Source organism: Protobothrops mucrosquamatus, unplaced genomic scaffold, assembly GCF_001527695.2.
Source record: "Protobothrops mucrosquamatus isolate PMUCROS unplaced genomic scaffold, P.Mucros_1.0 scaffold1180, whole genome shotgun sequence".
Taxonomy (NCBI): Eukaryota; Metazoa; Chordata; class Lepidosauria; order Squamata; family Viperidae; genus Protobothrops; species Protobothrops mucrosquamatus.
Window position 1 is genome coordinate 255,231 of NW_015387393.1, and position 10,352 is coordinate 265,582.

Consider the following 10,352-nt stretch of genomic DNA (forward strand, 5'->3'; position numbering starts at 1 on the left):
TCCTTCCTTCCTTCCTTCCTTCCTTCCTTCCTTCCTTCCTTCCTTCCTTGTTGGTTTAGAGTACTTTCTCCTTTTCAGCTACCAACACAGGATACTGAGATGAATTTCTCATAGGTCTGTTTTTTTGTCAATCATTTTGAATGAAATTTCAAAGTTAGAAAGTTCTTATTTTTATCTGAAACTCAGCAGGTAAGCATTTATAATTAAAATGTTTACTTATTTATTTTGTAAGATAACTACACAGACATATTTCCATATACCTATATTTGGAGAGATCTTAATTACCATACCAGTTACAAGGAATGAGATAACAATAGATACAGGGATGGAGAATTGGGATTGAAAAAATATATTTTTACTTTTTGAGTAATTATTAAGAGAGACTTGCAAATTCAAAGAAAGATTAAGAAGTAATTCTGGTTGATATATGACAGAGAGAACAAGAGCAAGAGATATTGATTTAGATAATGTTGAACTGAAGGAGGTATTATTTATGCTGGTTTTTTTCAACAGCATGAAAAAGATTAAAAATATATTTTTATAATCAAAAGGAATTTTTCTATTATGTGGTAGAGAGCCAGTTTAATCTAATGGTTAAGGCACTAGGATAGAATCTGGGAGATTGTAAGTTCTAGTTCCTACTTAGGCCTGAAAGCGAGTGACCTTGGGCCACTGACTCTCTCTCAGCCTAACTCATCTCACAGGGTTGTTGTGGGAAAAATAGGATGAGGAAGGAATATTACAGAAAATTATGGGATTAAGAAAACCCCTAAAAAACAAAACAAAACTACTAACCCCACCAATCTTTACCCCATCCCCATGTTATTTATATGATGCCTGATGATTTGGATTTGGTTCAGCAACAAGTTTCCCTTTAAAGTAGTGAACACTGCACATTGCACATCACACAAGAAGCATGAATTCCTAAGCACAAAGCGAAGGCTTCGCGGGAAGCCTGCCACAAAACTACATTTTCAATACAAGCTTCTTTTTTTAACGTAGGCAAGAATTTAGCACAGCTGTTCAATAATCCCAATGATGATGTAGGATTTTTGTAGTCTAGTAGAACAGATTTTCCTATCCACAAGGATCTTTCTTTACATTTATTTGCAAATTACAAAAAAAAACCTAAAATATTTCTGTGGAAATGGAAATTTCCTCCACCGTCCTGCTGATCTAGACTCAGTCCCTAACCACTATTCTCCATCTCTTTTTCTCTTGCAGCTTAATCATGACCAATTTAATTCATTTAAAATAATCCTCATTGACTCTAATGTGGCTGCAATATAGTTAGCTTTGCTCAAAGCATAGCATTTGACCTTTAAGAAACCAGCTACTGATGAAGATAATTACCCAATTTTGCCTGACTTATAATATAAACCATATAAAGCCATTTTTTCCTTTTGTTTGCAATTATGCACAGTAGGTTTAAAAAGAGGTAATAATAATTGTTACTAAATGCTCCCTAGCTTCAGAAAATATAACAATGGGAAGAAATTACAGCAACATTAAATTACTGATCATAATGTTCTGTCATTTCTGTTCTGTTCTGTGCATTGGTAAGGCATTGAGACGAGGCAGGAGTAACAACAGTTGTTTCTTTATTTAAGCTTCAACAGAACAACACAAAAAGGCGTGGATCCCTTTTATACCCTTTTGCAGGGAACAGCGTCAGCCAATAAATGCAATGTATTTTCCTGCTATTGCGCTTGCAATAGCCGAGCCCTGAAAACCCATCTATTCCGTGCGGCCGGCCTGGCGTAGTCTTAATTATGTTTTAGTACAGGTTTTATATGGGGTATTTTAGAGCAGGCCTTTATTTATTTAATCTGATTTTAGAATAGATATTTATTGTGATTTTTATTATCGCCTGTTCACCGCCCTGAGTCCCGTAAGGGAGATAGGGCGGTATACAAATTTAAATAAACAAACATAAACAATAGGCTGGAGATAGTCTGTCTGGCCCGGGCAGCCACGTGGTCTGCCCAGGTCTCTCTGCAGCTTCCTGCACCTGCTCTGTCAATCACAGGCCCAGGACATAATACCCCTTCCCTCTTAGTTCAAAAAAATATACACTACTATTTTTAACTACTACAGGGTTACCCTTTTGAGCTTGTTCTTATTTCTAGCGAACTCTTAGGCCTGTCAGCTTACTGAAAAGAACCTTACATAATCTTGTAAGAACTTTGGAGGGCCTCTGACCACTCCGAGCGTCTCAGAGCTGCTGCAAGCTCGCCTGCCAGGCTCGGCAGACCGGGACTTTGAGGCCCAATTGATACAGGCGAACCCGCATCTTGCTGACTAGTTGGACAAAGCCCAACCCTTTGTCCATTTGACTTCGGCAGGCTCTTTCTGGTAAGCCCAGACTAGAGTTCCTTGGTGGGGTGGAATTTCTCAGGTCTGCAAAAGACCCCTGTTGGGAGCACTGTCCCGTAGGCACAAGGCCTGCAATAGGAGTGGCATGAAAAGCCGGTTGCGTGCAATGTCCCATGGACCCAGTGCCAGAGTCAGGAGCCGCCTCGTTGGCAAAACCCCTATTTGCAGAGTGCAAACCCCCGCTTTCACAGAGAAACTGAGATCCACGATTGTGATCGTGGTCCTCCTCCCCCCCGAGAGCAGAGTCAGGAGCGGAAGGGTGACTGGGTAGACTCCATCGCAGCTGGTCAATGTGCCGACGCAGCACGCAACCATCTTCCAAGGCCACTTCGTATGACAGTGGCCCAGTGACTTTGCAGACCACTGCTGTCACCCAGAGATGTCCAGGTCCATAGTTCCTTGCCCAAACTGGATCTCCCACTTGTAGTCTCCTCAGTGCCCGCGGCTGTGGCACCTGTGAAGCCACCCGGTCTGGGTGCAATCTGTCCAGTTTGGTAATGAGACAGCAACCCCAGCGGAGTTCAGCTGTGCTCTTGCCTGTAACTGTGCAAGGTGTGGTGCGGTGGCAAAGGATAAAAGCAGCTAACCTGTGGTGCCAGCTCCCGTGAGTGAGCCTTTGGTTGTGTGCACCATGCACTCTGCTTGGCCGTTGGAAGCCGGATGAAAGGGTGCCGAAGTAGCATGACGAATCATGTTGGCTTGCAGGAAAGCCTGGAACACTGAAGAGGTGAATTGAGGCCCGTTGTCAGAGACAAGGACATATGGCAGCCCATGAGAGGCGAAGATCCCTCTCAGCACCTGGATGGTCCTGGCAGTAGTCGTGGTGGACACTGGAATGACCTCTAGCCATTTAGAGTGACTGTCCACAACAATGAGGAAGAATTGCCCCTGAAAGGGGCCAGCATAGTCGATATGAACCCTTGACCAAGGAGCATGTGTGTCCTCCTACCTGTGTACAGGAGCCTGTGGCATTTCAGGCCTGGACTGTTGGCAAAAGTGGCATCCCTGGACCTGGGTCTCAATCTCCTTGTCAAGCCCTGGCCACCAGAGATAGCTGCGCACAAGCGCCTTCATCCGGACTATTCCCGGATGTTCCTCATGCAGAGACTGCAAGACTCTAGTCCTCAATGAGGTTGGGATCACAACCCTGCTACCCCACAGGACACAACCCTTAAAGGTGGATAACTCATGCTTCCTTTTCCAGAAACTCTGGAAATTGGTGCCAGGACACATGTCAGGCCATCCTGACAGCACCCATGTCAACACGTGTGTTAGCGTGTGATCATTGGCTGTTTCTGCAGCCACATCCCCTGCATTGAGGGGAGACTCAGGCAAATCCTGGATAGCCAGTATGTGGTTAGCTGGAGCAGGATCTGATTCTACAAGCTGTAGAGGCAACCTACTAAGGCCATCTGCATGGCCCATTTCTTTGCCTGGTTTGTGAACCAGGGAGTAGTCATACGCAGAAAGGAAAATTGACCACCTCAACATTCTAGGAGAAATTATGTGTGGGGTTTGCTTGTTCGTTGTGAACAACCCCAGCAGTGGTTTGTGGTCTATAAAGACCGTGAAGTGGCGACCATACAAAAAGTCATGGAAATTTTTTATGCCAGCCACTATGGCCAAGGCTTCTCTGTCTATCTGTGCGTAGTTACACTCAGCAGAAGACAGAGTCCTTGAATAACAGGCTACAGGAACTTGTGTTCCATCAGCCTGGAGGTGACTTAAGACAGCCCCGATCCCATAAAGGGATGCATCGCAGGCTATACACACTGGCAGCTGCTCATTGAAATGAGCAAGAACAGCATTTGAAGACAACAATTCCTTGACCTCAGTAAAACTCCTTTTGTGGACTTGTCTCCACTTCCATGGAGCCTGTTTGTCCAAGAGCTGGTGTAACAGCTCTGCCACTGCAGCCTTATGAGGGAGGGAGGAATGGTAAAAATTTAGAAGCCCAAGGAAGGCTTGAAGCTCGCTCTTCGACTTGGGACTTGGGGCCTGCTGAATCGCTTTGAGCTTAGATTCAGCAGGATGGATGCCTTCAGCATCTATGCGAAACCCCAGGAATTCAGTGGAAGTTACTCCAATTTTGCATTTTTCCTGCTTAAGCTTCAGCCCCGCTTCGCAGAAATGCAGCAAAATGGACCAAAGCCTTTCAGTCAGGTTTTTGAGTGATTCCCCTGCAATGAGGATATCATCGAAAAATGGGCAAACTCCCAGAATGTTATGGAGCGTTCACTCCATCACGCTTTGGAAAATGCCAGGGGCTACGTTAACCCCGAACTGCAGTCTTTGAAAGCTCCCCGGTGCATTATGATTGTCTGGGCCTCTGCCGTTGCATCATCAACCGGTAGCTGTTGATAGGCCTGAGCCAAATTGAGTTTGGCGAAAACTCGGCCTCCTTTAAGTGAGGCCAAAATGTGGCTCACCACAGGCACTGGATAAGAGTGCTGCTGTAATGCTTTGTTTAGCATGCATTTATAGTCAACACAAATGCAGACTTCCCCATTGGCCTTAAGTGGCGTGACTATGGGTGTTTCACATGGACTGCTATCCACAGGTTCCAAAATATCTTACTGTAGCAGTTTATCCAGCTTGGCATTAATCTTTTGCTTAAGCACAAAAGGCACCCGACGAGGCTTAATCCTAATCAGTGCAATGGAGGGATCTAACTGCAAAGCAATTGGAGGCCCCTTGTACAACCCTAGCTCTGGGCTGAACACATTAGCAAACTCCTTGCAAACTTCCGCAAGGCCTGCCATTTGCAAGTTGTGTAGCCCAGTCACTTGAATCCCAAGTGCCTCGAACCAATTGAGTCTGATTAGACTCATGCGGTCACCCTCAACCACAACAATGTCCAGAAACCCTTTGAATTGCCTACGCTGTACTCTGAGCATGGCCTCCCCTTTCACACTGACTCAGGAATTCTGGAAGTCTGTTAAGATAAGATTCGACAGCCTGAGTTTGACTCTCTTGCTGCTTCTAAAGCAGATCTGCTTGAGGGTGTTCTGGGAAATGATTGACAGAGCTGAACCCATGTCCAGCTCCATCGCTAAGGGGACCTCCTGCAATTTGACATCAATATGCAGCTTCTTCTTCAATGGCCGGTGGGCCCCTGTTCTCAAAATGCTCCTGCGGGATGTGCAGAAACACTGGCTGGGGACCCTGATACCTTTCCGAGGCAATTCTTCTGATGGATGGTCCTTCTTGCGATCCAAACAGACGGCAGCTATGTGGCCTTGCCAGCCACATGCTCGGCAAGTAGCAGAGTGAAAACGGCAGTTGGAGCGCTTGTGGTGTCCTCCACATCCGAAACACTGAAGGAATAGAACTACCTTGTCAGATCCCTTGTCAGCTTGCTTTTGGGGCCTTCTCTCTGCTGGCTGCTGCAGACGGTCGACCTCATTTTCGGAATCCAGTTTGGATACCTCTCGAGCAACCTCTTGATGGATTGAGCCCGAACTTGTAGGATTTTTGGAAAGCCGCAAGACCTTAACAGCTCCTTCCACTGCTTTGTTGGCCATGAACTCCCTTAGTGCATCTTTGAAGGAAACGTCTTCTTTTGCACAAAATCTTTTGCTGCAGCTCTCGGCTCCTCAAACCACAAACTAGCCAATCTCGTAGCCATTCTTCTAAGTCTTTGAACTCACAGGGCCTTGCAGCTTGCTGCAGAGCAGCAATAAAGTCCGCAGCAGACTCTCCTGGACATTGGTCCCGCTGTTCGAATGCGTGACGCCATGCAATCACCGATAGCTTCAGTTCAAAATGTTCCTTTAACATTTTCTTCAGCTCAGTATAAGCGACGGATTCCAAAGGGGCTGGGGCAACCAGATTTTCAGCAATATCAAATGTCTCTTGCCCACAGACACACAGTAACGTTGCGGCTTTGAGCCCATCCTCCCGAACTTGGTTTACCCGAAAGTAGTTTTCTACTCTGGCAATGTATGAACTCCAACGTTCAGGGTGCGCTGTATCGAATTCGGACAAACACCCTATCTTAGCCATTGTTCCTTCTTGGCAGCCTCGTCAATGCCTTGTGCTGCTCAGGCTTGCGAAGGGGTTCCAGGCGAATCTTGCTGAGCTCTCCTCCAGCATTTTCGTACTGGCAGGCAGAGTCACACAAGTTGGAACGCTGAACCTCCAAGCACTTCGGCCTCCCGTGGTGAGTCAGCCTACTATTCTTTTGTTGTTTCCTTGCAGCACGATCCCATCTTCATCACCAATGTTCTGTTCTGTGCATTGGTAAGGCATTGAGGTGAGGCAGGAGTTGCTTCTTTATTTAAGCTTCAACAGAACAACACAAAAAGGTGCGGATCCCTTTTATACCCTTTTGCAGGGAACAGCGTCAGCCAATAAATGCAATGTATTTTCCCGCTATTGCGTGTGCGCAATAGGCTGGAGACAGCCTGTCTGGCCCGGGCAGTCATGTGATCTGCCTGGGTCTCTCTGCAGCTTCCTGCACCTGCTCTATCGATCACAGGCCCAGTGATTGACAGAGTTTTCTCTGTTCTGTTATCTGAGTACATTTGAGTTTTGCCTCTAATAAGAAACAAAGCAAGGAAGAAAGAAAGGCTGAATAAGAGAAACATCTTTCTTTTCTCCATAGATGCAGGTGAGAATTGTTTACTTAGTAATACATACATACATACATACATACATACATACATACATACATACATACATACATACATACATACATACATACATACATACAGTGTTTTCAGAAAGTGTTCAGACCCCCTTCACTTTTTTCTTTTTAATAAATTCCTAAAATTCTGGTTTCACTTTGTCATTATGAATTTCAACAACTGTAGAATCAGGCTGCAGCATAACAAAATTTAGAAAGGCGAAGGGTGTCTGAATACTTTCTGACCAAAGAAAATAGGTGGACATGAAATGCTACAAGTACATCTGATGGCTGAAGAAATAAAAAGGGCATTAGAAGAATATCTGAAGGGTAATGGAAAAGACGCACTGAAGCTAGTATACCAGGAAGGCTAATGAAGAGATCAAACTGGCTTACAAGAAAGATCAGATAAAGAATAGAAAAGAGGTATGGCAAGGAAAAACATTACATGGCCAGCACATTAAAAAAAAATACAGAAAGGAGATAGATAATAAAAAGACCTAGAAATGGCCAAGGACAGGAAAATTAAAGAAAGAAACGGGCTGATTCTAGCTGCACAAGAAGAAGCCTTAAGAACAAAGCCAGAACTGAGATGACAGCAACTGACAGCAAATGCTGTCTCTGCAAAGAAGCTGAAGAAACAGTGGACCACCTAGTTAGCTGTTGTAAGAAAACCGCACAAATTGAGTACAAACAATGGCATGCCAAAGAAACAACAATGTGCATCGCAAGAACTGCAAGAAGTACCTTTTGCATGCAAGCAAGAACTAGTAGGAACATAAAATAAAGAAAGTAATAGAAAATAAAGACGCTTAAATGCTTAAGAATTCAATTTAGGGACTGTAGAATTCAAACAGTCACCTGCCACATAATACCCTAAACTTAACAACTGTTGATAAGAAAGCAAAAGAGTCTGGATAATTAATGTTGCAGTACCTATAGACAACAGAATAATCATATTCTATATTAATTGGCAGAGAATCCTGGTATTATTTTTTGTTTTCATTTTATTATATCTCAGTCTACAGATTTCCTAGCTGCTCAAGTTTTCTGATGTAAAAAGAGCCACAATAGCACAATTATGTCTAACCTTGAGACTGAATTTAAGCATAAGCCAATTTCAGTCCAACCAGGAAATTATTGTAAAATGGACATTGCAGATCTCACCTATCACCAGTTTCTGTACAGTAATTTTAGTAGACTACATCTGGAAAACCTAATTTTTGTTTTTTACTTTTTAAGTTTTTGCTTTGGCTTTTTTGTGACCTGTTTGTCTTCTAAAACATTTTTGTGGATTTTTTATTTTTTTACACATTACATATATTTTATAAAGAATTTTAGTCCAATAAGAACTTTCTGTTAGTGTGGTGGAATATAAAAGGCTTAGACATCCTTTCATAATATGAACTTGCCTTTTGTACAAGAAACTCATATCCTTCTGAGAAGAAAAGTTCTTATTTAGGGTCTAAGTTGGTCAAATAAATAGAAATTTAAAATTTGCTACATGATTTTGTTCAACATTTTTAGTGAAATAAAAAATATGAAAGGATATTCTTTAGTATATTATTAAAATTACAGTCATCATATTCTGACCCCACAGTGGATTTTTCACATATATTATGTAGATGTTCTAATCATCTTTTTACGTTGGTTGTGGAACATATAATTATGGCTGGATAATTTAAACAAATATTAAAATTAAGAGTTAAAATAAAGAATTAAAAGGCTGTGACTTTTAAATATTGTATAACAATTGGATACTGAAGGGTGATTTTCTTGGCCTACTTACTGAATAGACAGAAGATATTTTGATTACAACAGTGGATGAATTTTAATATTTTGTGGAAATTTGTAAAAACTGAAATTGTATTTATTGCCTGATTTTTTTAGCATAATCAATAACATTCTGTGTAATGAGTTTTAACATCTTTATGACAGAAATTTTGTACTTTATGTAAAATTAATGTACTATTTATAAATAATGATTAGCATGAGTTAATTTCATTTATTGTTTTTAAGGTCCATTAGCATTTACTCAAGCAAAACCTGTTAAAAGGAAACATTTTGCCCTTTTTTAATCTAATAAGCATGAAACTTTGTTTTTTTATTTATCAGCATTAGTCACTTATTTCCTTTGAACAATTATTCCTTTCAACTCTTTGAAGCAGCTCTAACAGCTGAATAGCTAATCTAGTTATTATTCTTTAATTTTAATATTACTACAACAAATTGACCTAGTTGATATATAAAGAAAATGCATAGTCTTTAGAGTTTCAGGTTTATTTTTGGCACAAATACTTTGATTCTTTTCTTTTTTACTTTGAAGGCTCTTATTGAATCAAAATGAATGCTTGCAGTAAGATTCAGAGAGAAATAGAGTTAATGAACTACATCACCAAAAGAAAGCAAATTATTTAAAAGATCTGTAACTCTTACACAGTTTAATCTAATTTTCCCCTCAAAATAACTGTTTGATAACTTAATGGGATGAATCTATAATTTTTTGTCAAACATTTTGGGCTACTACTTTTGTGCAACTTACACCATTTTTATAATTTGTTTTGTTTTTTATTATAATTCAGATTCTGTGAAAAGTTGGAATTCTTGTCTACATCACTTGGGAATTTTCTTCTTTAATTGTAACAGGCCTCTCTCGTCTTTCATATAACCATGTTGGGAAACATCATAAATAATATATAATGGTTTGATGAAATGCCAATTATGTGCAATGTTGATTTCTGGTTATATAGAGTGATAATGTTATTAGAGTATGCAGAAATGGTTATTTATATTTCCTATGACAGCGGTAGTCAACCTTGGCTCTTTTATGACTCTTGGACTTCAACTCCCAGAATTCCTGAGCCAGCACAGCTGGCTCAGGAATTCTGGGAGTTGAAGTCCACGAGTCATAAAAGAGCCAAGGTTGACTACCCCTGTCCTATGATATATCAATTATGTTGGGCTTAAAATGTATTTTCAGATGGTCTCTCAAGCAAACAATATTCACAGGCCTAAATTGCTTCCAGGATTCCTGTGCAGGTGAAGCAAAATCTTTCCTTATGCCTACTCACCCATACTTTGCTTACCTGCACCAAGCAAGGTAATTTCTATTGTCTTAATTATTCAATCACTTACTTTTTAAAACTAGTATTTTGCTTTACTATCATAGAACTCCAGACAGTGGTTATGGAATTACAGGCAGCCTTTTGACATTTAGCATACTGTAGGACCTGCTTGGCTACATGAAATCTGGAATCATCTCAAGTAGCCTTTTGCTCCATGTCTTCTTCCTCTAAAGTGGAGAAGGCAGCTTTGCCCCAGAACAATAAGAATTATATACAGTGTTTTG